At 50.2% G+C, this 26,679-nt stretch overlaps 3 non-coding genes across 3 annotated transcripts; all 3 read left to right on the forward strand.

The window, feature by feature from the left end:
* The first annotated feature begins 19,247 nt into the window (after positions 1-19,247).
* On the forward strand, positions 19,248-19,371 carry LOC138496871 (small nucleolar RNA SNORA63). The gene has a single exon (XR_011278330.1). It is a non-coding gene; the product is annotated as a small nucleolar RNA SNORA63 (small nucleolar RNA).
* A 310-nt stretch (positions 19,372-19,681) lies between these two features.
* Positions 19,682-19,807, forward strand: LOC138496869 (small nucleolar RNA SNORA63). Its single transcript, XR_011278328.1, has one exon. It is a non-coding gene; the product is annotated as a small nucleolar RNA SNORA63 (small nucleolar RNA).
* A 238-nt stretch (positions 19,808-20,045) lies between these two features.
* Positions 20,046-20,117, forward strand: LOC138496899 (small nucleolar RNA SNORD2). Its single transcript, XR_011278355.1, has one exon. It is a non-coding gene; the product is annotated as a small nucleolar RNA SNORD2 (small nucleolar RNA).
* Positions 20,118-26,679: the final 6,562 nt, after the last annotated feature.

Here is a 26,679-nt window from a genome sequence, read left to right on the forward strand (position 1 = left end):
GCAGCTAAAGGCAGAGCACCATGCAAAAGAGCCCTTGGCCAGGTTCCCGGTGCGTGCCCTGAGTTGAGTAGCAGACGATGCCCACCTGAAAGTAAGACCTGAGACTGAATAAAACTGTTTGTGCAAACTTAACAGGCTACTTGGATGTGATTCAGTAAAGCGGGTATCCAAAACTACTTTTACTGTACACCTATAATCCGGCCCAACAATGTGAGCACTGCTATTGTGTATGAATGTGGCGTTTTTGGTTAAGTGTTTTTACTGCTGCAATTGCTCACTATTAACTGAGCTCTCAACTAGTACCGATTGAGGGGTGGGGGGGTGCAAAACCGCTGTTGGAGAAAAAATCTGCGGTTTACAACAGTGGTTATTTACAGTGAAGGAAATCCTTTGCATAAACAATGGTAAAGACTAGTAATAGGAAATTAGAGCAGTGTTTTTCTATGCTATGCAGGTTTTTCCATGCGCCCTTGTACTGATGACTGCATTTTAGCAGAGGGGCCCGTAGTTGCAAGAAAAGATGCTCCCATGGTTGGGCCACTGAACATTGTAAGAAAAGCAAAGATTTTAGTTGGCAGCAAAGTGGCTCCATATAAAATTAGACCTTTTGTCTAGGCTCGCGAAAACGATTGGCCACATTACTTGCCTAGTACCTTTCGTTGCTTATGTTTGGGTTGCAAGCAGATACTTCACGCCTTGCTTGGGAGATGTACTGGCCAGAAACGGGCTAGGATTGGATTGGAGTACCCCCTTTTTGGGTTGGTTTTTTGTAGTACCTTTTTTATTTTTCATGTAGATATTCCATGTAGTCATTTTGGGCAGAGATAGTTGGGCTGGTATACGTGTTGTTCAGACTGTCATACCATGATCTGATAATCATGACACACCTTGGAAGCCTCTATTCCTGCTCAGTGAATTACTTGCGTGTGCACATTCGGACACACCGCTTTACCTGTCTTTGTTTAATCTGGCAAGTATTTGGTCAGGTACAATCATTGTCAAGCAATCTTAATATCCCAACTATAACTATTTATACAGCACTTTTTATGGGGGGCATGCACCTTTTTCTGTCCAATAGTACTTTGCTAGGTACTGGGCAGGTCTTTGACTGGTTGAACTCTGATCATATGAAACTGGTGCAGTAAGCTTCATATCCTTCCCCAAGTAAGTGTTGGGGAAGGATAATATTCCCCTCCAGATGGCTCCCTATGTATGCTTGCAGTGGCTTATCCAGCTTGTGCTCAAAAGCCAACCACTCACTTTGAAAGGGAGGGCCTTACTTGGGACGTCTCTGAATGGTAATGTTACGAGATTAGATGGTGTAGTCTGGGATTGTAGAACTACATGGATGGATTTTCCTCATGCGCCTTCCCTGCCCCAGGGTTTACAGAGCAATCGGTGGGCTATGGAATGTTGACCAGCCAGTTTAGTGTAGGCTACAACTGAAGTAAGCGCTTTACTCTCCCAGCACTTGCATGTACTAGTTCTAACTGTTCTTCTGGCTGGGGTCGTGTTGGCTCAGATTGAGTACCATCACCCTTGCTTGATTCACTGTCTTGGTTATGAAACCTCTATGGTGGAAGTCTGCCAAAATGCCTCACGGTTTGGAATGTACTAGCCTGCTTGGATGAATGCTGCCCGTTCTGGATAACCTGTTTAAGGATGACTTTGGCAACGGCAGCTAGGATGTCTGCTGTGTCCTGAAGCACCAAAAGCAAACCAAGCCTCTTTTCACTACCCCAAGTGGGTGTATAGGACAGTGGGTCCCATGAGTCAAAATAGTTGTTAGCCCCCAAATGCCTGTAGTTCTCTAGTAATAGGTTTCCACAGCAGCCTCATGCCCTCTCCTGGTGTTTTGAGGATCACCTGCATGGGGTCATGTGGCTGATCAAGGTAATAATGAAACTGCGTCAGTGAGATCTGCATGTACCAAATAGAAATAAGCTGCTGTTGTGAAAGTGTTCTTGTAACTGGAGGGACAGCCCTAAAGTCGGACAGGATATAGTGGGCTGGAAGATTAAGGTATGTTTACATTGGGTGTTCCTGTCCTCTAATTCCATACTGCAGTCACTTTTGAGCAGTTTGTGTTTTAAACCTTCCCAAGGGACCCATGCATTAGTGACAAATCCTAATCATGAGGTGAAGAAACAACCATTGGTTATGACTGGTTTTATGGTAGCCTCTTTATTATTTTAGTGGCTAGTCTTGTGAGTTTTTTTCTTTAAAAAAAGGCTCAAGTGTTCAGATAAAACGAGACAACACAGAGAAACACCATGATTTTAACTTGACATAGCTAGGTCGAAAACAGGTCAACTGTGTGTATATAAGCAAAGATAAAGATGAACAATGCAGAATGTTGTGAAGTGTGCAGGTATATCCTTTGGCCTTAGCTCCACCCACCTTAGCCATGCCTCTTTCTTTCTGCTCTTCATTCTTAGAATAAAGATGTCTTGCCTGGATGTCGAGCTGATAGAATAGGGCAATTGCTGTTTGGACCATGAAGGCCCGACCTCCTGCTCAAACAGGTGGGCATGAGTTTTCTCTTCTATCCTGCCAGCTATCCCCACAATCACCAGGCAACATTTCCCCTACACGAAGGCATGGACTCAAATGCAGCAACCTCACCAACGTCTGCCTCCTGCTAATCGGCCACCCCCTCACCTTCCATGACATGACGTTGACTATCTTTGTCGCACCTATCCTCTGCCCACTTGTTGGCCATCCTTGGACTGTCTTCACCCAGACCACAAAGGGGAGTGCAATATCTGCATCGGGTTATCCAAGAGAATGAAGGGACTGTGCACAGGATGTCCCTGCTCCTGAGGTGGGAGTCCTCTCCTGGGGCGGTGGCGAAGACACCGGAAAGGATGCTGTCGCTGAGCCCAGCTCCATCTCCAGGTGCAAAACAGGGTGTGGTGGGTGATTAGGTCCCAGGCCAGCCACATGCCGTACCCCACGACATGGAGGTTTCATCCTTGGATGAGGACCAGTAGACCATGTACACAATCCACTAGGACGTGGAGGATTATGACGGAACAGATGACTGCGTGGGGCCTAGTAGGCAAACTGCTCAGCCGAGTGATCTCTGGACATCTTTTTGACCCTGCACACAAGTGTTGGAAATCAAGAGGGTGCTCCCGGCCCTGGATCAGCCTCCAGTGAAAGAGGAAGTGCCAACCTATGCCCCTTCATCAACAACCTCTGCACCAGGTGCCCTCCCACCTGAAGGATCTGGACACAAGGCTGGACATGGACGATGACATGGTGGGGTATTGCTGCAGCCGAGGGCATCACATGGGATGAGGGGGGGGTTGTTTCATGCTACGGTCGCCAGAGCTTCCGAGCTCTTAGACCAAGAAGGAAGGCTTCCTGTACCGAGGTGCGAGGCCAGGAGGAAGACTATCATGGTGGTGCCCCTCCTGGAGGACGTGTGGAAGTAAGGCCTGGCCCTACTGAGTCCTGCCCCAGCCAAGCAGGATAGGCTACAGTAAGTACCAGGTGCAGAGTCTGCACCACATGCCTACGGTTGCATTGTCTCCGGTGTTGGTTGCTGCAAGGAAGAGATTGACTAACCCATCGGTCATCGTCCTCAGTCCAAGACAGCAAGGGGAAGAAGTTGGACGCCATGGGGAGAAGGGTCATCTACTTCACGGCATAGATGGCCAATGAATTGGTGATCCTGACCAGGTATGAGGGGGAACTGTTACAAACTGGCCCCGATTCTGGAGGTCCTACACGACAAGCGCATGGAGGCGATCGCACTCCTGGAGGGGGGGGGAAAGTGGCTTTGTACCATCACAGGGGCCCTGGACATCACTGATGCTAGTCCCCAACAGATGGGGAACAGTGTCTGTCGTGGCTGGCTGAAGTCCACCCATTTGTCATGTGGTCAAGACGAGGATGCTGGACATGCCCTTTGGAGAAAAGCTCTTCTTGCAGGCCATCGAGATGGATACAGATGCCATGCGCTGGGTACTCTCCACAGCACCGCTCTTCCTTTCCCTCCTCCGGAGGAAACTCTCGCAGACTGACAAAGGGATTTGGTGGAGGCTCCTCGTACCTTCAACCCTCCCGGTCCACGACCCGGGAGGCCTACAGAGTCCTTTCCAAGGCTTTAGGTGGAGGTGGTCGGCGCTGTTGTATCCCCCAAGGCGGAATGCAGGTGCCCAAGCAGGACTGAACCAGCCAGGATGAGGGCCACCCAGGTGCCCCAGTGGAAGGCTGGCTGGCGGGATCCATCAGCGAGTGGGAAAAGATCTCCAACATATGGGTGCTGGACACTCGCCCACTGACGTACCCTGGAGTTTCAGCAAGTGTCCCTGGATTCCCCTTCGGTGACCAGGAGCAGCACATCCCTCCGCTCCTGCAGGACGTACGGGGCCATGCTAAGAAAGGGGGTGATGGAGCTAGTTCCAAGGTGACTCTGGGCCTCGAGTCTACTACAGCTACTTAGTCAAAAAGACCAGGTGCTGGAGGCCCATTCTAGACCTGCAGTGTTTCGACTGCCTCAAGTGCCAAAAATACAGGGTGGTCACGTTGCAGCACATGCTCGGCCAACTGGAGGAAGGAGTCTAGAGGACGCATACTTCCATGTCCCCATTCACAGGAAACATCAGAAGTTCCGGTTAAGGGAAGCCACTACCAATTCAAGGCCCTCATTTTTTAAAGTTGGCACTGCCAGTGTGTTCTGCCTGGCACCAGTGGCAGCCCATCTTTCTACGAGGGATACACGTGTACCCATAACTGGACAACTGGCTCATCAAGGTAGCCGAACACAGGACTGTCCAACTACTGACAAATCTGAGGTTCTCCATCAATTATCCGAAGTCGTGCTTGATACCATTGACGAACGCTCTGTTCCTAGGAGCCAGGCTCGATAGTCTCCAACCTGACGTTGCCCTCGGTGGAGAGGGTAGTGACTATGCTGGGGAAGCTGCAACGTCAGTCACTGAAGACCACAGTGCGGCCATCAAGTCGCTGCTCAGCATGTCGTCTTGCATCTAACTTATCCAGCTCTGCAGGTTGCAGATGTGACCACTTAAGGAGTTACTGTACGCTTGCTGGATACAAGTGTCCGGAAGTTTAGGACAAAGTCCTACTCGCGAGTATCAGATGGGCACGAAGGTGGTGGGGTGTACACTCCCAACATCGCCCAAGGCACAGGTTTTCAAAACCCCCATACCAGGAGATGTCACCAAAGACACTTTTCTGGAGGGCTGGGAAAGCCAACAGCGACGTCTGCACGCCAGAGGCTTGTAGCTGCCGGAGGAGAATCTGCTGCATGTGGTGGTCTGGGTCCTCAAGTCATTCCTTCTGTTCCTGAAAGGCAACGTGGTGAGGCTCTTCATGGACAGCACCACCACAATGTTCTACATCAGGAAGCAGGTGGGCACTTGTCCAAAGAGGTGCTGAACAACTTTTGGGCCGTCGGGCAAGAGATGTTCCTTATCCCCTTTCACTTGGCTGTAGTCCAGAACACCATTGCCGACTCCCTCAGCAGGGAGTTGCGCTCCTGCCATGGGTGGGAACTTCGACAGGACCAGGTGGACCGCATCTTCATCAAGTGGTGCAGGCCCTAGATCGATGTTTGTGACAGCGAATTCCAAATAGCAGAATATTTGCCAGCAGGGTCTACCAGACTAGCCTGCGGGGTGCATTCTCCTTCCCGTGGGAAAGCATGTTTCTTTGTGTCCCTTCCTCTGGCTCTCCTGCTGCGAGTCATCAGTCAACTCAAACAGTGCTGATGCAGGATACTTGTCGGTGTGGCCGAGGCAGATTTGGTTCATGGACCTTCTCAGCCGGTCAGCATCGCCTCCGGTCAAGCTGCCAGTGGTCGTGTCTCAGTGGTCGTGTATCTGCTCACCAAAGAAGGCGCAATCCTGCATCACAACCCAGTATTGCTGAACCTGCAGGCTTGGCTCCTGCAGCACTAGAGTTTGGAGGATACAAGTTGCCAGCAGACTGCAGGGAGGTCCTTCGCAAGGCCAGTGTCTTCAAGTCTTGTGCTATGGTCACAAGTGCAAGCGTTTTGTGGTGCAGTTTGCAGAAGATTTCCCCCTTCTCCGAGGGTCGCAACCATGAAGATTCTTCCATGCCTGTTGTCCTTGGCCAAAGCGGGACTGCTGCACGCCTATCGAGGTGCATTTGGCAGCTATTTCCTGCTTCATCAGGTCTCCAGGAAGATCTTCTCTTTGGTCCCACTGTCTCGTCAAGGATTTCCTCAAAGGACTGTTCCGATCTTTCCCGCTGGTGAAGACTCCTGCCCTGGTGTGGGAACTCTGATATGAAATGATTTGCCACTTAACAATTTAACATACTCTAGTATGTAACAATTCTTCACGTGGGTCACTGCAATGAGTCGGCCCTAGAACTACCCTTCAAAAGCATAATGTAGAGTGAATGCAAATTATCCAGGTTCATGGTGTAGACCTTGCACCAAAAATGCATGCAACTATAGACCCTTATTAGAGGTTAGTCTAACTGTTTTTTTTTTTTTGGGTGGTGCCATGTAATGCACTCGTAGGTTGCTTTCATGCATTGATCTCGGGCAGTTTCTTTAATATACTGCTGTATACTATTTTTGAAGCTTTTCTTTTAGCATTCGTTTTTCTAAAATATAGTTGTGCATTTAAGACAAAACATGTTGTGATACTAACATGGGTGACCAAAAATAATATACCACGCATATCTACTGGCACTTCAGTGCTGTTTATAGCATTTCACTACAAACAAATTCTTTTAACACAACTTAATGTGTTTAAGCATAATGCAGCACAATATGAATTTGATATTTGTCATACATTTGACCTACAAAGGTCATACTAACAAGGTAGTGACCACCAATCCTGGGTCTAAGTCGTGGTATAGTTCCCCCTCCATGTTTTATGGACTGTGTAGAAACAGTTGTTGCTGTGTCCATAGATGTTTCAGCTGCATTAAAAGCTGCCGTCTTATGGGCCTCGTACCGTGTCTCTGGGGAAAAAGAGCATTAAGTATTTAGTGTGGTGTAGGTAGGCAAGTCTCAGTTGTTACCATGATGTTAATTTTCATTGCACAGCCATCGTCGCGGACCAGCGATAGATGGCACACATGGTCCTGGATTCTCTGTATGGGGACAGTATGGAGAGGGAAAGAGCTATGGGGACTGGGTTCCGGTTTGGAACTCATAAAACATATTGAAATGCTAGTGGGCATCAATGACTAGGGATAAGCTATCCCTTCCAGGGAATGAGGAAAGTGTTTAGTAGAAGCATACCTGTGGCTCGCTGGCTAAGGGTTTGGGATATCGGTGTTGTGCTGACGAGGCTCATGGGAGCCCCCTTTGAGCCTATGCATCGGGCCCATCTTGATCCTCTAGTGGATAACTGAGTTCCTTGTGGCCACCACTTCTTACAGGAGGGTGGGTGAGATCTAGGCCCTTTCCTACAAACGGCCATATCTGACTTTCTACGAATTGAGAATGGTGCTATGTACTCGCCCCATCTTCATGCCAAAGGTTCGGTTGGAATTCCACCTCCACGATCCTTTGGTGTTACCTGCGTTTTTTCCAAAGCCTTAGTCACTGGCTGAAAGGGCCTTGCACTTGCTGGATGTTGCGCGTATTCTGAGGTTCTACGTAGCTCGCACGAAGAGAAAATCTCAGCTTTTGGTGAACTTGGGTCCTGTGAACCATGGGAATACCTTGTCCAAGGCTTCCATCTCCAGATGGCTCTCTGGCTGTATCACACGCTGTCTTTGACTGACAGACTGCAGCCTGGCCATCCAAGAGCCCATTCCACCAGAGCGATCGCTGCGACAACAGCGTTCCTGTCTCGTGTGCCCCTGCTGAACATCTGCAGAGCTGCCACGTGGAGGTCTACGCACACCCATGAGATTCTACTGCATCGACAGGGATTCTAGAGGAGACTAGGGTCTGCCTAGCAGTGCTACATAACCTGTTGGCTTGAGGCGTCTGTTTCAGAGGTATGAGTATTGCTTCTGTTGTGCCTTGCCACCTCCTGTGACTGTAATGTTGTACTGCTATGTATTCTTCATTCATGTGAATCCATGCCAGAGAAGGAACAAGTTACTTACCTGTAACTATTCTTCAGCATGGGTCTGGCATGGATTCACATGTGAACCCTCCCTCATCTGTGGCTCTTCTTAGTCATTCTGCCACTTTACATGCTTAGCAAATCTGAATTTGGCTGCCAGAGGGGCCTAGGGACAGGGCGGTCATTGGTTGGGGGCAGTATGGCCAGAGTACAGTGATTGGTTTAGAGGAGAAATACAGTTTGTAAGTTGGTTTAGAGGAGAAATACAGTTTGTGTGAAAGTGGAACTGTTTTTTCTTTTACGGAGTATTCCCGGCCTGACAGGAAGTTTCATGAGCATGCGACTAGATGCCAGACCCATGCTGGAGAACAATAGTTGAAGGTAACGCGTTCCTTCATTGTCTCGATAGGATAGCTCTGGGGCAACGTGCTCTTTGGAAACAGAACGCAGAGCAACACTGTTTTGATCCCTGCCTACGATTATAAACCTATGGGTTTTGAGTGTTATAAATACATTATCATAAGCTGTATTTGAAGTACATTGGGTCACACCAGTAAATCCTGCCTTCTGCGCATGTTAGCAAAATTAGTGTAGGAGGTATACTTGTCAGGCTGTGCATATTTTTGATAGGATTGCTACTGGTGTAGTGTGGGACGGAGTTGGTGTTCATAACTGTAAAAAAAATAGATGAATAAAACTGAGAAATTTAGGAGCAAAGCGGCACATGGTGAAGGCACAGGATTTGACAGGCCAGCAAGGTGTTCTGAGAGGGCATCACTACAAATGTCTTATCTTGGCTGCTGAACAGTGCTGAGCCTTGCTGCTTTGTGCTTTTCTGCAGTAGTTGTTGCAGTTGCCGCTTGAGCAGGGAACCTTGTGGGTACAACCCAGCCAGCCAATCCACACAAGCTGTCATGGATGGGTCATCTCGCCAAGCTAAAACGAATGACATCCAAAGGCATGTCTTTTTGTCTGTCCCCTGCAGCCTCCTTTCATAACTGGACATGGATTATATTTACAGTTTATTGTGGCACCAGGATGAATAGGGTCCACTTATGTTCTGAACCAGATACAGCCCAGTAAGTGGTTCTACTAGCACCAACAACTCGACTTCTATGGTTCAAAAGCTGCATTTATTTCTAAAAAATCAGAGTATCCTGCCCTCATCAGATGGCGGTTTAGCATTCCTTACTAAACCGATTTCAATTTACGAAATACCCTACCCCTAATTCTCCTCCTTAAGCGCACGTTTTATACTACCTAGAGGGTGCGCGTTGGGCAAGCAAGTTATACTATAAATGTGTATAGTGCATTTTACAATCCAATGTTGACTTTTCTTTGTATTACTGCATTGTTTGAAATCACAGCGCATCACGTTAATATCCCTGCATGTAAGTCGGAACCTTTTTTCAACGCTCTGCCCCTTAGACTTTGACTTCAGCATTGTTTCTTGTACTTTGTAGCTCGGCCCTTAAAGGGGAGAATAAGGACTGCTCTCCAGTGGACTACGCGGTTCTAGTCCATCACTATAGTGTGGCCGAAAAAATGTTTAACCTAATGTTCTCCAGCATGGGGTCTGGCATGGATTCACATGCTCATGAATATTCCCCGTCGTCAGGCTGGGAATCCTCGGTAAAGAAAAAACCAGTATCAGTTTCGTTTCTGATCTGTCTTTCGTAGTAATAACCAATCACTGGTCTCTGCGTCATACTGACCACAGCCAATGACTGCCCTCTACCTAAGCACCGCCTCTGGCAGCCATCTTCAGATTTTTACCGCACGTTCATGTGTTGGGATCCTCGTGCTATTGCTCTCGAGCGTTAGTGCTATTTTTTCGCGCTTTTTCACAAAAACTTCGATTCTTTCGGTCAAAAGAGCCTCAAGCTCCACCGATCCTACATCCGATCAACGGGGACCCGTGTCGGATTCATCTGTGCCCCTCAAGGGTGAAGATTTCGTCGAGCTACACTTCGGAGGACTCCAGAAGCTTCTCAGGCCCGGTCTCGGAGATGGCCCAGGAGAAGGGAAGCTCGACGCCCGGAAAGCTGTTCAGGGCCTGCCCTGGATGCCAGCTGCAGAACGTCTTCAAGGAGGACGAACACTCTTTCTGCCTTTACTGCCTTCATGGGGACAAGACGCACGTGGAGAAGGACTGTGCGTTTTGCGGCAACATGTCGGAACGGACCATGAAGGACCGCCATCAACGTCTCGCCAGCTGGCTGGAGGGTAAGAGCCCGTCTGGCGAGAAGAAGAAGAAATCTGAGCGGTCTTCTAAGACCTTTGAGGGCGCCCCGGCGACGGGGGCCCAACATAAGGCCAAGCACCGCGAGTCCGCTGAAACCGGGAGCGCCGAACGGTCGGGCTCTACGGGCGCCAGGCAGGGCGCACCCTCCCCGGCACCATCAACCACGAGCCAACGCTCTGGGTCGGGTAAGAGGAAGGCCGAGCACCCGGCGAAGCTCCTGGAGATACCCCGGTCGAGCTCTAAGGCAGAGGAGGAGCGTGGCAGTGCCCCCTCCCTCAAGGATAAGGCGGTGAGCGCACCTAAGGTGGTGAAGGCCTTGATCCATTCGACCAAGCCCTCTATTGAAACGGTCGCGGCGGCCCTGGCCCAGCCTGTGGAGGCTGCACCAGTGGTGGCGGCCTCGGGGCCCAGAATCTCCCTGCCTCCTCGGAGGGAGTCTTCTTTCGTGCCCATCGATAGGACCCCCGTGAAACCCTCCGTGGGGAAGAAGGGGGGGCAGGGCGTCGTCGTAGATTCGGCCTCAACCTCAGAAGAGGAACTGATCGAGGTCTTAAGCCACGGCCTAGGCGTGGAACAAGACCAGCCCGTCGGAATGGGCCCCGACGCAGGTGACGACGACGACATCGTCGAGGATACCGACGGGGCCCCTGCTCGCCCGTCGGATTCCCCTCTGCCAGCGCCGCAAGACAACTCAGCGGCCATTTTGTTGGCTATACAGTCCTTATGCTCCGAGATAAGGACGAGACTACCGTTACCGACGGAGGAACCTCTCCCGTCGGGGGATCCAGAACCGGGACCTTCTGGTGTTCCCCCTACCAAGAAAAGAAGGATCCATCCACCGCCTCCTTTTCAACCGTCGCGCCCCGTCCAGCCCTCCTCCCCGTCCACCCGAGGGGATGATACGGGGACTGACACGGCAGCGACGGGTACGGACGACGAGGCATACGACGAGGATTTTCCGTCGTCGCCTCCCACCAGGGCTTCTCCGCCCGACGAGATTGGATCGTTCCACTCAATGATCGCCAGGGCATCCGAGCTTTTCCAACTCTGCCCTGAGGAGAAGAAAAAGGAAGGCTTCCTTTACCAACGACGCGAGACCAAGAGGAAGACGGTCCTCGCAGTGCCTCTGTTGGACGACATTTGGGATGAGGGCCTTTCCCTCCTCAAGAACCCTTCCACGACGCCAGCGAAAAGAGACCGGTACGAGAAAAAGTACCGGGTCCCGGACTCGGCCCCCCTATGCCTCCGGGCGCAGCCTACCCCGGACTCCGTCGTCTCCGCGGCAGCCAGGAAGAAAGCGGGGGGGGGTGCGGCCTCCACGTCGACTTCCCCGCCGGACGGCGAGGGAAAGAAATTGGATGCCATGGGACGCAGAGTCATCTCGTCGGCGGCGACGACGATTAAAGCGGCCAACGCCTTGGCTATCGTGGCCCGCTACGACAGGGAACTCTGGTACAAGATAGCTCCCCTGCTGGATTTTCTGCCGGACGACAAGAGGGCGGAGGCCCTTGAGATCCTGCAGGAAGGTGAGGTGGCCTCGGACCACGCCATCACCGTGGCGACGGACATCGCCGACACTGGGTTCCGCCAGATGGGCAACGGCGTTTGCCTTCGACGTCGCGGATGGCTCAAGGCTACGGACTTTCGACAGGACGTCCAGACCAGGGTCCTGGACATGCCCTTCGACGGGAACAACCTGTTTGGGAAGACAGTGGACGATTCCCTTCAGGCCATCAAGGCGGATACTGAGACGGCCCGGGCCCTTGGAGTACTGCAGCAACGGCGGACGCCCTTTCGGAGCGGCGGAGGCAAGGGCGCCTCCAAAGGTTCCGGCGGCGGTTTCGCTTCCTACCGTCAAGCGGCCCGCTCGTCGTCGCAAGAGGCCTACAGAGGACGAGGCAAGTCTGGCGGCCCCCGCCGTCGTCGCCAAGGAGGCCAAGGCGGCAAGGCCGCGTCCAAGCAGGATTGAACCGGCCGTGGGGTCGGGCCCCCACCGGAGCACCCCGGTGGGAGGCCGGCTGGCGGGCTTCGTCAGCGTGTGGGAGTCCATCTCCACCGACCGTTGGGTGCTGGACGCCCTGGCCCGGGGCCACGCGCTCGAGTTTCAAAGAAGGTGCCCGCGCGTCCCCCCCCGTGGCCAGGAAAGAACTTCACGTCCCTCAACTTCTCCTGGAGGTAAAGGCGATGCTCAGAAAGGGCGCCATCGAACTCGTCCCAAAGAGGCTTCGGGGCTCCGGAGTCTACTCGCGTTACTTCCTCGTGAAGAAGAAGACGGGAGGATGGCGCCCCATCCTGGACCTGCGACGCCTGAACAAGTTCATCAAGGCGCAGAAGTTCCGGATGGTCACCCTCCAGCACGTCCTGGGTCAGCTGGAGGAAGGAGACTTCCTATCGTCGTTGGATTTGGAGGATGCCTACTTCCACATTCCCATCCTAAAGGGGCACCGAAAATTCCTCAGATTCGTGGTCCAAGGGCGTCATTACCAGTTCAAAGCCCTTCCCTTCGGACTGCGGTCGGCACCCAGGGTTTTCACCAAGTGCCTCGCACCGGTGGCGGCGCAGCTGCGCCGCGAGGGGATTCACGTCTACCCCTACCTGGATGACTGGCTCATCCGCGCCAAGACGAGGGAGCTCGCCGTGGTCCACACGGCAAGGACCGTCCAACTCCTCACGGACCTGGGATTCTCCGTGAACTACGCCAAATCCCACCTGGTGCCCGCGCAAGTCGCACTGTTTCTGGGAGCGAGGCTCGACACAGTGTCCCTTCTGGCCTCCCCGTCGGAGGAGAGGACCAGGACCATCTTGGGCAAGGTGCAACGGATGTTGGTGGCCGACGCGGCCAAGGTGAGGTCCATCAAGTCCCTCCTCGGGATGATGTCTTCCTGCATCTACCTCATTCCCATGTGCAGGCTCCGGATGCGCCCGTTGCAAGAGTTCCTGGATGCGCGCTGGATCCAGACGACGGGCAGCTTCGAGGAAAGGATCAAGCTCGACGAGAGTTTCCGACGAGCGATACGGTGGTGGGGCACCCGCGCGCATCTGACGGCGGGCATGGACTTCCAGACCCAAGCCCACCAGGTGACTGTGACCACGGATGCCTCCCTAGAAGGGTGGGGAGCGCACACCGAAAATCTGCACGCAAGGGGACTCTGGCTCCCGACGGAGAAGTCCCTGCATATCAACGTCCTGGAGCTCCGTGCAGTGTTTTGGGCCCTCAGGTCCTTCCTTCCGTCCCTCAAGGGCAAGGTGGTGAGGATCTTCACCGACAACACCACCACCATGTTTTACATCAGGAAACAGGGCGGAACCAGGTCCCCAGCGCTGTCCAAGGAGGCGCAGGACCTGTGGCATTGGGCCGTCGCCCAAGGGATTCTTCTGGTGCCGTTTCATCTGGCAGGGATAAAAAACACCATCGCCGACTCACTCAGCAGGGAGCTGCGCTCGTGCCACGAGTGGGAACTACGGCAGGATCTGGTGGATCGCCTCTTCCGACGGTGGGGCACACCCCAGATCGACCTGTTCGCGACGGCGACGAACACCAAGTGCCGGAGGTTCGCCAGCAGGTTTCCCCAGACGAGGAGCATGGGCGATGCTTTCTCGTTCCCCTGGGAGGGCCTGTTCCTCTACGCGTTCCCTCCCTTGCCTCTGCTAATCCGGCTCGTCAACCAGCTCAAGAGGTCACGGTGCAGGATGATCCTCGTCGCACCTGCGTGGCCGAGGCAGATATGGTTCCCGGACCTTCTGGACTTGTCGGCGTCCCCGCCAATCAAGCTGCCGGCGGACGCGGATCTACTCTCCAGGGAAGGAGGCGCCATCCTCCACCACGACCCGAAGTCGCTGAACTTGCAGGCCTGGCTCCTGCAGCGCTAGAGTTTGGAGGATACGACATACCGGCCGATTGCAGAGAGGTTCTTGCAAAGGCCAGGGCGTCCTCGACTCTTAAATGCTACGGACACAAATGGAAGAGGTTCTCTGTCTGGTGCTACGCACAGAAGATTAACCCTCTACGGATTACGGCTCCCCAAGTGCTGCCGTACCTGCTGACGCTGGCCAAAGCTGGTCTGGCACACGCGTCCATCAAGATTCATCTTGCTGCGATCTCCCGATACACCAGAACCACGGACCGGACGTCCTTGTGGTCTCATCGTCTGGTGAAAGAGTTCATGAAGGGACTGTTCAGATCGTTCCCGCCGGTGAAGGCTCCGGCCCCGGCGTGGGAGCTCAACGTGGTGCTGACCAAACTCATGGGACCCCCGTTCGAGCCTCTGCACTCGGCCCCGTTGAAGTTTCTATCGTGGAAAACAGCTTTTCTCGTGGCCATCACCTCCGCACGACGAGTGGGAGAGATCCAGGCCCTTTCCTGCAAGGCCCCGTACTTGACTTTCCACGACACGAGGGTAGTGCTCAGGACGCACCCCTCCTTCATGCCCAAGGTACCGTCGGACTTTCATCTCAACGAACCCTTGGTGTTACCTGTGTTCTTCCCGTCGCCTTCGTCGCCGGCTGAGAGGACTTTGCACTCGCTGGATGTAGCTAGAGCGCTGAAGTTCTACGTGGACCGCACAAAAGGTTTTCGGAAGACGTCACAACTCTTTGTGAACTTTGGACCTGTCAATCAGGGGAAGGCTCTCTCGAAGGCTTCCATCTCCAGATGGCTCTCCGGCTGTATCATGTACTGTCACCGGTTGGCAAACCGACCGCTGCCTGGCCGTCCGAGAGCCCATTCCACCAGAGCGATCGCAGCTACCACGGCGTTCCTATCTGGTGTGCCCCTGCTGGACATATGCAGGGCTGCTACGTGGAGGTCGACGCACACCTTCACGAAATTCTACTGCGTCGACCGGGATTCCAGGGAGGAGTCCAGGGTCGGCCAAGCAGTGCTGCGCAACCTGTTCGCCTGAGGTGAGCCTGGTGAGGAGGTAAGATGCTTAATGTTGAGTTGATGTGATGCTTAATGTTGAGCCTTTGCCACCTCCCGTGGTTGTGCATGTGTGTACTGCTATGTATTCTTTATTCATGAGCATGTGAATCCATGCCAGACCCCATGCTGGAGAAGGAACAAGTTACTTACCTGTAACTGTTGTTCTCCAGCATGGGTCTGGCATGGATTCACATGCGAACCCTCCCGCCTACCCCTCTGCGGCTCTTCACTTGGTCATACTGCCACTTCACGTGCTTCCAAATCTGAAGATGGCTGCCAGAGGCGGTGCTTAGGTAGAGGGCAGTCATTGGCTGTGGTCAGTATGACGCAGAGACCAGTGATTGGTTATTACTACGAAAGACAGATCAGAAACGAAACTGATACTGGTTTTTTCTTTACCGAGGATTCCCAGCCTGACGACGGGGAATATTCATGAGCATGTGAATCCATGCCAGACCCATGCTGGAGAACAACAGTTACAGGTAAGTAACTTGTTCCTTCTCCAGGCCACATGCTAATTATGGTAGATGTTGACTGTCGTGCATTGTAGCCGTACTACTAGGTTTTGGGAGGATAACCAAGTTCCCTGGAATAAAGGGGTGTGGGATATAATCTTAATGTGTTGAGGCACGTGAGTTTAGCATTACTTGTGACCCAACAGAAGTGTTCTAATTAAAAACTTCATCCACAGTGTGATACGTGTCCGAATGAACATGCCCACCTCCCACCTCCCACCATGCACGGATAGCTGGCCAAACATTCAGGTAAAGGTTTTTCTTCACTAGATTAGATGTAACCCTTCCTGGTTGCATGTACCTAGCGGTGACCCTTAAAGCGGGCGGTCCCCTAACACGCTTGGCACTTTTGTGGACAATGTGGGACTGTTAAATGCCCTTATTTGTGATGTCGCTTCGTTACAAGCAGACGATTTGGATTGTAGGAGTAGCAACAAGGTGATTCATTGGTTCAATCCTGACTGATTTGCTGTAGATGATATCAAGTACACTCGATGGGCGACCTGATTGTGGTGGTTGTGATTCTAGGGTTCTGAGACCTCTAACTATTGGCATGGGCAGGATTCTAGTAACCACGCTCATACAATGTAATCCTATGTGACGTACGATTTTTTTTTTTTTTTTGGGGAATGTGCAAGCCTACTAGAAACCGATGGAAGGGTGTGGTTATGGGCTTTTAGCTTGCTTTGTTCAGGGCTAGTGTGTTGCCCAACACATGTTGGCGTGCCTGTTAGGCTGGTGTAGCTGAACTTCAAAGAAATGGGTAGATGTCTGTACCAGAAAAGAGTCCTTTCTCTTAAGCTGCACATGCCAGCCATCCCTTGCTGCGCGGGGCACAATGCATCATGCACGAAAGCATGCATTTTGTTCAAATTTAAGAGCTAATTGGCATGTCTGCGATGCATTGAGTCAGTCTCAAGCTTCCAGCTATGGCTGCTTGGTTGTGCCTTGGTATGTATGGTTTATCTGATTATATGACCAGACCGGAGGCAAGCATTCTGCTTTATCTCCTTTATTACTGCTTAACAGCCTTTTAAATTTGGTGGTTTAAATTAGGCCTGGGGTGGAAACTGTTGCCCCCCTGTAATATTTGATATGATGCTTACAGAGAATACGATGCGCCCTTTGCATCGTATCATTGGGACAGTCTTGGCTTAACTTTGCTCGTGAGCATTCTGTAACAGTTTTTGCACCGTCAAATGCCCTGGGCCGAATCGTAGCTCCCTCCAACTTAAGACAATTGGGGTGCGGAGAAGTGACCTGGATTGCTCTACCCACTGAGATGGGCAAGTTTTTCTCCGGCGACAATCATTGTCTCGAATGAGCGTCTTAGCATCCTTAAGTTTCCATTCATTATTTTGAGTTTTTTTTGTATTTGCATGTGTGCTGTTCCGTGGGTCATGTCTGGCCCTAGGGGCTGCTGAAGTTTGCTTTGTTCACAGCAAGATTTTACTTCTGTAAAGTCCACGCTACTTCAGATACTCTTCTGGGGGACATTAAGGACCACACTCCAGTGGACTATACGGTTGTATACGAATTGTCAGTTTTACAATTGGTCGAATTACAATTGACCTTTACACAATTGACCGAATTGTGAAGGTTCATTGTAACACATGTGGGGGGGAAACCCCCACCCAACACAAAACCATCTATCTATCGCGGTCAATTGTTCATTCGAACAATTGTAAACAAACTATTTGGGTGATAACTATACAGTTGTAGTCCATCACCATATTGTGGCCAACAGCATATCTTGTCGCGCTTTCAAAATGACATGCAGCTAGTAATATGCCTTGCACTAATTATCCTTTTAAATTTCAGACGTGGCATGAGTTCCTGAAGCCTGCGTTCAGTCTGCGGTTTATTCACAGGTATGGTCAGCTTGCTACTTTTAGTATGTCAAAAGGCCATTTGTTCCAATGAACTTGCTGGTGCTATTGCTTTCAGAGGTGCCCTGCAAAGGTTTCCCGGTGCCCATTTTAAATTTGGGGGCAGGGGGGAAAGCTTTCCACCTTGTTTTTCAATGAGTAGAGGCGTCTGGTCGTGTCTCCACCCAGTGACTTCTGCCTACATGCCTAGCTTTCATTATAAAATCCACTAGCCGTCTAGCACACTGGTGGTGGGCATTCCACACCCCTTGTGTAGATTGTATATTAAACAGGCCTCCTTAATTCTGGGTCCCTAGATGCTTTCTTGAAGGTTCTAAAAGCACACCATTTTAGGGCACTTTATTCGGAAGGCTTCCCGAAATGCCAAATATGCTAACTACCAATTGTGCTGTGACCTCATCCCATTTGTGTATCAATCTGCTGGCTAAGAGCAACCTAAGCTTGCATACATCTGGCTTGGTCTGTGGCTACACCCTGTGACTTTGTAAGCAACTCTGCCTCCCATGGGGGGTGCATACCTACTGCAAGCTTTAGCCCGTCTCCTTCCAGCGTTGCTCCTGTTCAGTACATGCTTATGTTGTGATCTCTGTGCTTGTAGCAGTAATGCCAAATGTCCAGTCCACAGTCCCACGACCACATCAGCTTTTCGGGATAACCTCTCTGGAAACATGCAGCTTAAATTTGACCAGCTAAACTGCATATGTGGTATTTGAACGTGGAAGTGAATTGCCTTTCAGGGGAGGGCCTAGCAACCCTGGGTTTAGAAAGGACTGCGATTTTATGCGTGTTGGGTGCTTATACAGCAAGTAAATTTCAAAGCCCCCACAGAGCGAGGGAGTCAAAATACATTACAAAACACAATATTTAATGAGGGCAGAGGAGGGAAAAGGAGGAAGGACAAACCTACTATGCCTTGTGAGTATTCAGAACGTGCCAGTGCAGCAAGGAAGAGGGTGTAAGTGCTGGGTTGCCCAGACTCATGGGTGAGCCACAGATTAAATGCTTTTGAGTGCTATGGCCAGGGGCAACGTTAGGATTAAATGTGAACCTGCAGGGCGGAGGGTGTGCCAAGGCAAGTTCTTAGGGTAGACGAGAGCTTGGCTGATTGAGTGTGGGGACGTCAGGGGCCAAAGGGTCTGCATACGGGCCCCAACGCTAATTACAGCAACTGTGGGATTAGCAGAGGAGGCGGCAAGTCCTGCTTAAAACGCATGGGGACGCTGTTCCCATAGGAGGGAGCCAGCTGAGGAAAGCCAGCAACCACCTAGCTTGATTAATGAAATGCTTTACTTGGTTGGTGCCAGAGGAATGTAGGAGTATTTAGTAAGATGAGGACAGTGTGGTCCCTTTGTGGATGATGCAGAGGGATTTGGATTTAATCTGTGCAGCAATCGGTGGCCAATGAAGACTTTGATGCGTTTTCTTGCACATATTGAGATGTGATGGCCTGTGTTTCAGTGTGTAGTATCAGTGGATTTGACATTGCGTGTGGAATTCATGTATTGGCTTTTCACAAGTAACTCTAACTACAGTAGTCTACCCAAGTCATCCATGTGGTGCGTGCACCACGAACCCCTCTTTGCTATTAAAACTTTCATCAACAACCTACTTGCATTTGCCCTTGCCTGCACGACCTTGAAACTGATGCAGGATGTTACAATTCAGCTGCAAGTGCTGCGTTGTCGTTCCCCCTGCACAAAGCAATTGATTCCTACTATCCCTGTCTGTTATGGTGCAACAGCAGGCAGGGATGCTTGGTATCAAACACGTTCTGCTTTTGTTAAAGCATGTACATAGTTTATGAGCAGTAACTAAAATGTATAAATTTAGTTTGCAGTATGGAGACTACGGCAGTGCCCTGTGGATCTGGCTCTGAAGTTTCAAGTGCTGGTAATTACATTTTATTCCCTCATCTAAAGGCATTGCAAATGTTATGGGTAGTTCACATGCCCTAGGAATTTAGCTAGTTGTACTTCTGAAATGGGCCCGAACAGCATGTCCCTGTTGAGCTACTTCCTGGGTATTTACCAGCTGTAAAGGCTGCTCTAATGAGCTAAAACTGGGCATTTTGGTTTATGATGCAGGATAAGTTACAATTCAGCTGCAAGTGCTGCCTTGTCGTTCCCCCTGCACAAAGCAATTGATTCCTACTATCCCTGTCTGTTATGGTGCAACAGCAGGCAGGGACACTTGGTCTCAAACATGTGTGCTTTCCAGCAAGCACTGTACTTATCTCTTGTATTTTCTTTTCAGTAACATAAAGGCAGTGTGGAACCCTGGCGCAGGTCTACAATTACTGGTAAGTGTGAACCATTGTTTACTGTACTCCTAAATTTGTCTTCGGGACAAAGCAAAGTGGTTGTGGTTTAGGGCATGTAAATATTTTTGAGGCTATTAGTAGTTTGTTTTTAATATAGCGCACTCTGATGGTCCCTATTGGACAAGTGAAATGTTGGATTTAACATCTTTCGGGACTGTAAAACCTATGATGATAAAACCATATGCTGATCACTTGGTTGTAGATCTGCTTTGTGCCTGTGGGATATTGGCGTTTGGCTAAAAGTATGCCATATTCTCCCTAGGTTGACGCGTCCCTAGAAGCCAAGTGGAGCGCTCGGTAATGCAAGTGTTGCTTTTCATTCGAGATTTTTTTAATGGCGAATTGAGTTTATAGCCATAGCTGCATACGTTAGTGGTGCTGTGCCATAAATAATTGGTGCCAAAAAGCCACGCTGCGCACTTTGAAACCCCCTTGATAAGGTTCATATACCATGCACTGTTGCTACCTGCATGGTTTCTTAGTGCTGTGTAATGCAATGGGGAGGGGCTAGGACTGAGCAGGAGAATGCCCCAGAGAGCTGTGATGTACTGTTGGCCGCTTCATTTGACACCATTCACCGAGTGTAGGTGTTATGGTTGGTAGCTGCTGTGTGCCATGTTTAGTTGTGTAGTCCAGTTTCTGCAGTTTGTTCTGCTGTAGAGGTATGGTTGTGTTTAGTTTAGAGAGCTGTATGCAGAAGGGTGAGTTTTTAGTAGGGTTGGTTGGTGGCAGTACTTGTTCTACACCCAGTGTACCGACTAAGTACTGACAATAACCCTTCACCTTTAGTACATTTTGGTATGCAGCAATTACCACCCCCATGGGTTCCTCCAGGGTATGTGTTCCCCTTCTGTTAATTTGTTCCATGATCGTGACACCTCCCTGTTTCCATCTTGGCCCCCTCAATCATAAGTTGAGCCGGTCTCCCTCCCAGTTTCCCCTTTGACCCTTCAGGTACAACCTAGGTTTTAAAAACCACACCTACCATTGAGATTTCGTACTACCTGCACTCCATCCTACTCCCAATTCCTTAGTTGTGTGTTCATTCATGGTGCATGGGTGTTCAGTAGCATCCCGTTCGGAGCTGAAGAGCTAGGTTACGTGGCAGGGAGGTCATAAGTGGTCATGGGAAGCTGGGCGGGTGGGGTAAAGGTAGTGAGTGTGAATACCTCTGTTAGGCCATCATAGCTTAGTTGGTATTACTTGATGGGTTTAAACGTTGATTTATTCTGGTAAAATCCATTAAGAAGGCATGTACAACGCATTTGTATCATAGCCAGTCACACTATACCTATACCTTAGAATGCTCTAAAGATTCTTCTAAAAGCAAAGCTGCTCTTACCATGTTGCAACTTGTCCCATGTTTAATGAAAATAGTGCCTCTCCAACGCCTTAATTTCTAAAAATACATTTCTAAAAATACGGGATATACTCTATCCATACCGCAGGTACACATCAATGTCCAACTCATTTTTGGGCTTTTAAGGTGGCACATTTAATTTAATCCTCGGGGTGGTCCTACACTCAGTGGACTTATTCTCCCTAAACCCTTTCATGATTTACTATCCAACGGACATTGTTGATTCTGGGCAACATTTTACAATACCCTTGATACAGTTTTAGAAGGACCTTTCCTTGCAGTCATGTTACTGAAGAGACCTCCGCAAAACCAATCCCTTTAGAAACCCAGAATGAAAGTTGCTGTGCGGGTGCAAACACAAAGGGCATGGAGGGGGGGTGTCTAACTAGACTTTCAGATTCTAAACCGTTTGTTCCTGATGCCTAACTAGGCTCAGCCATCTCCAGGAGTGCTGGATGATTACACTAACGGAAACCTCCAGACACAGGAAATGCACTGATTGCCCAAAATTTTTATAGGGGTGTTAATACTTTGGTTGTATAGCATGATCGATTTTAGTATAATGCTCTTGGGTAGTAACCTGATGTAATTCTATGCTTCAAAAGTTTTTAATTTGACTTTTTTTTATTTAGAACCGTCCTGCCAAAAATGTTGCTATCAGCAATGCCAATCTGCTACTTTAGATGTTCCTCGAATGTGGCTGCACTTGACCAGGGTGAAATTCTTAAACTATTAGACATGTACATCTTTTGAAGACTTGTAATTCCATGTAATCCACGAACCACCAGGGAAGACATGACGAATACTGAGCTTTGAAAGCATCCCAAAAAGGGGGCCACCCGATAACCACTCGCGCCTACCAATATCCTTGCTCTTCCCTTTACATCAACGAACAATAGAACGCAGCTACATGATCATTCCGCCTAGCTACACTATCGCTCAGAACACCAACAGCCTGGTAGAACGCAGCTATACCCCATGAAAAAAATCAGCCTAGCGGCACACAATCTCTTGCACATGCTCCACGGCATCAAGAGTACAGACTCGCCACCCTCTGCTGATCGCACATCCACCGCACATAGCATTAGAATGCAGCCAATCCGCACAAACCACTCTGGCTGCATACCTACCATGTGCACCCCAGCACTAAACAAAATGGTTCTTAATAATATCCCCTCTTTGTAGTTATGGTCTTGTCCCAGCATCCTTGAATTTGGTTTGCTTTTGTCTCAACTCAATAAAATGCTTTCATGTATTCCATCAAATAACATTTGCTTTCAAAGTGCAATCATGGCTGTGTTCAGCTGAACACTTACACAGTAGTTGCTATGCTTCGTGGATTCTATGAACCGTGACATAGTGACCCTTTTACAGGCTTTGTATTACTTCCTTAGTAGCTCAAGCTACGTTGAGCCTGGACGAGTGGACCTATGCCCCATTGGTTAAATTATTGCTGAACTTTAATAGTTGTCCCCCCTGCTATATTGTGTATGGTAGCCAATATTTTTATGAACCACTTTGAGTCCACCTCTATATATCATTCTGAAAATCCATTTAAAAAACATCATTAAAGAGTTCCGTTATATAGACGATGTATTTATGGTGCGGAAGGTTTGAAAGGGGCCCCTAGAGGACCCAAGGCGGGTCACCACACACGATGGAGACGCCAGACACAAGGTTGTATTCCCAAAGCTAGGGTTTTATTGCAAAGCAAAAGTCTGTTGGCCAACTCGGTCTCACGCCCCGCGACATGTATCTCTAGACCTCGAGGGACGCAAGAGAGTGAATTACGTACATCAGTTACATATATACAAAATGCATATCAATCAGCTATGACATGTTTAACACCCCCCTTATTGGGTTTCTTTGAACTTGATGTGATGATGGACATCTCCGACCACTGACACCTTCAAACATCTATTCTAGTAACAATTTGCAATTTGTAATTTGTGAGTTCGAAGGCATCTTTCAGTTATTGAATAGAACACGGCACTTCTGTTCTTGGAAGCGAACTACATACGGGGGGGGAGTTGCATTCCGGACCTTGCTATCTATCAGGTGCTATTCGCGTCCTGGGAGCCGACATGCTCTAGCGGGCTCAGCAAAGGGGGGCCGTTAGAAAAGCATAATTCAAGCCTTTAGCAGTATTCTAACATATTCTACCATATAAAGAGACTGGCCGGCAGCTCTGCAATGATTAAATGCCCTGCAGCTCTGCTTCAAGGCTACATTCGGGAGGGAGCCGGGCATTCTTCCTGGCGCTGCCTAAGTTTGTGTTTCAGCGAACTCTTGTTAGCCTCACGGCCCTGCAGCCTTGTCCTTTTCACATACAGACAACAATGTTTCACAATCGAGCAGTGTAAGCAGAAAATATACTGCGAAGCAATAGGAACATAAAGCAATGGTTAGAAAACAAAATGGCGATTCTTGTTACATCAAAATGGCAGCTCATTGGCAAACTCGAAAACCTATATTCTGTCATATCATGCATGAGACGATTGGCCCACGGCTACCAAAATGCATTTGCGGTCTCAAAGTAGAGGTATCCATAGTTCTAGACTGACAGGTTGACCCTACTCTACTTGACACCTTTTTTGTTTGGCTCAACAAACACGATGAATATATCACATTTCTCCAGCATTGGATCTTTCATGGATTCACATGCTTAGAATATTCCCTGTCAGACTGGGACCCTCGGTACACATATATAGCCTTTTCCTATAGGAAAACTTCTGACACTTTTGTGTCCTATCTACGTCCTTTTAGGACCCGCCTACGCATGCTCCGTAGGCCGTCCCAGTATAAGAGGCCCGCACCCGCGGCTCCCCTTCAGATTTCAACCGTCTCCAAAGTAGTGGGGATCTCCTCGCGTCATCTTACTATTTTGTACAAGGTTGTGTACCTGGAGTTGGAGTTCGAGGAAATTTTTCCTCCATGGCAGGAAAAGCGCTGTTCCGTCCATGTGCGACGTGCGGCTTGAAAAAAGTTTACGAGGGGGACGGACATATGGATTGTATATACTGCCTCCACCCTCATCATTCGGCTGATAACTGCGACATATGCAAAGGGTTTTCTCAAAAGACCCTCAAAGACCGAAATCGTCGTCTGGTGGCATGGCTGAATGATGGAGCGGGGGCATACCCCCCTTCGGAGGTAGGCTCCACACAATCGACGAAAGCATCACATCACACCGCGCTGCCTCGTCGGAACCACCGGCGAAGAAATCTCGACCAACGGAAAAAGAGTCATCCAGCTAGAGTCCTCGTCGAAAAAAATCGTCCTTCATCAAAAAAGTAAGACAAAGAAAGGCCGAAATCCTCCTCGGGCGATCACCATAGATCGACGTCGAGTAAAGGCAGGCCAAGTGTGGAAAAGGCGGGACCGCCTAAACCACCTGCTAAGTCACCGTCGTCGACGGCGGTCCAGTCATCGGCCACCCTGCCACTGACGCATGTGGTATCCACTGTCCCACCGTCAACGACTGCGACGGTGGCCTCGTCAACGGGGGTTCTACAGGAAGCCTGGAGGCCTGAAGTTTTTGATCCGATCCACCCCCCCCCCCCCCCGGATACTTTACTGCAAGAACAGGCTGTGTCGCTGTCCTCTGGGGAGGACGAGAGCGGGAGAATAGCTGGCCCGGCAGACCTAGGGCTACGAGTGGTTGACAAGTCGTCGACGAGGGGATCCGGTATACCGGTATCTGCCCCTCTTCTCAATACTCGATGTGTTTTGTCGTTGGAAATTCTGTCCACGCTTCAGTCTTTGGTACAGTCGTTGGACCAGAGACTACCTCAGGCAAACCTGCCACAGTCACCCGTCGACGAGCCGGGCCCGTCCCGTCCGACGCACTTACGCATGCCAATCTCAGCACTGGCACCCCAAGAGGAAGGTGAGCTGCCAGATTCGGAGTCTGACAGGGGAGCCACGTCGGATATCTCTTCATCCCCCTCCAGGGATCCAACCTGGGAGTCAGAGGTGGAGTTAGAAACCCCAAGAAGCCCAGCTCACCCGTCCCCTCCGGACGACATTGCATCATTCCATTCTATGATGGAGAAGGCGTGTAAGGAATTTGGTTTGTCCCAGGAAGAACAGAAAAAGGACTTCTTTTGTTCGACCACATGGGTAAGAGGAGGTCTGTGTTCTCAATACCAATACTAGACCACGTGTGGAAGGAGGGGTTGCAGACAATGCGTCCCCCTTTTCGGAGCCGGCAGTGAAAGGACGCCTCGAGAAAAAGTTTAAGGCTCCAGAGTCTACCCCCAAGTATTTATCCTCCCAACCAACGCCGGAATCGGTGGTGTCGGCGGCAGCGGCGAGGAAGGCGAAGGCCCAGCACAAGTGCACGACTCCGCCTGAAAACGAAGCAAGACGCCAGGATGCCTTTGGCAAAAAAGTGCTCTCCGTGGGAGCAACCACAGTAAAGGCCTTAAACTCTCTGGCTATTGTAGCCAGATACGCAGAGAAATGTGGCACAGGCTGGCGCTGTTGCTGGATCATCTTCCGGAAGAGCATAGGAAGGCAGCGATGTTACGTGTCCGAGAGGGTGAGGAAGCCTCCAATCACGCAATAAACATTGCGGTGGACCTCGCTGAGTCAGGCTTCAAGCAAGTCAATAATGGGGTCGTATTACGACGACAGTCATGGCTTAAGTGTACCTACTTCAGACCAGAGGTACAATACAAAGTTTTAGATATGCCTTTTGAGGGAGACCTTCTATTCGGAGGGAAGGTAGACGAGGCCCTAAAGGGAATGAAAGTGGACTCGGACACGGCACTTTCATTGGGTGCCCTCCAGAGTGGCCGAAGCTACAAGTCTTTTCGTCCCTTTAGAGGGGCTTCAGGTAATTCCAGATTCTCTGCGTCTGGAGACCGATCCTTTGGCAAGTCGGCTTACCCCTCCCAGGGATACAGGCGTGCTTCCCAAACGGCAAACCGACGCCGAAACTTCCAGACGTCCAGGAAGAGACCATCCTATCCGTCGAGAGACAAGCAAAATAAAGATCAGCAGTGACAGACAACACACCGTTCTGGGGGGAAGAGTGTCAGCATATGTCAACGAATGGGAACGAATAATGACGGATCAATGGGTGCTGGACACTATAAGAAACGGGCACTCTCTACGATTCAAGCACAGCCCTCCGCACATTCCACCTGCGTTCACCGCTCATTCCCATCTGAGGATACTGCAACAAGAGGTAACTCTCATGTTCGCAAAGGGCGTGATAGAATTAGTTCCAACATCACAGAGAGGTCAAGGAGTCTACTCAAGATACTTTGTCGTAAAAAAGCCGAACGGCAAATGGCCTCCCATTTTAGACTTGCGCGATCTCAACAAGTCTTTAAAGAGCCTAAAATTCAAAATACTCACGCTGCAGGAAGTGATCCGCGCCGTTCAAG

Source organism: Ambystoma mexicanum, chromosome 10 (genome assembly GCF_040938575.1).
Source record: "Ambystoma mexicanum isolate Mex_15411 chromosome 10, UKY_AmexF1_1, whole genome shotgun sequence".
Taxonomy (NCBI): domain Eukaryota; kingdom Metazoa; phylum Chordata; class Amphibia; order Caudata; family Ambystomatidae; genus Ambystoma; species Ambystoma mexicanum.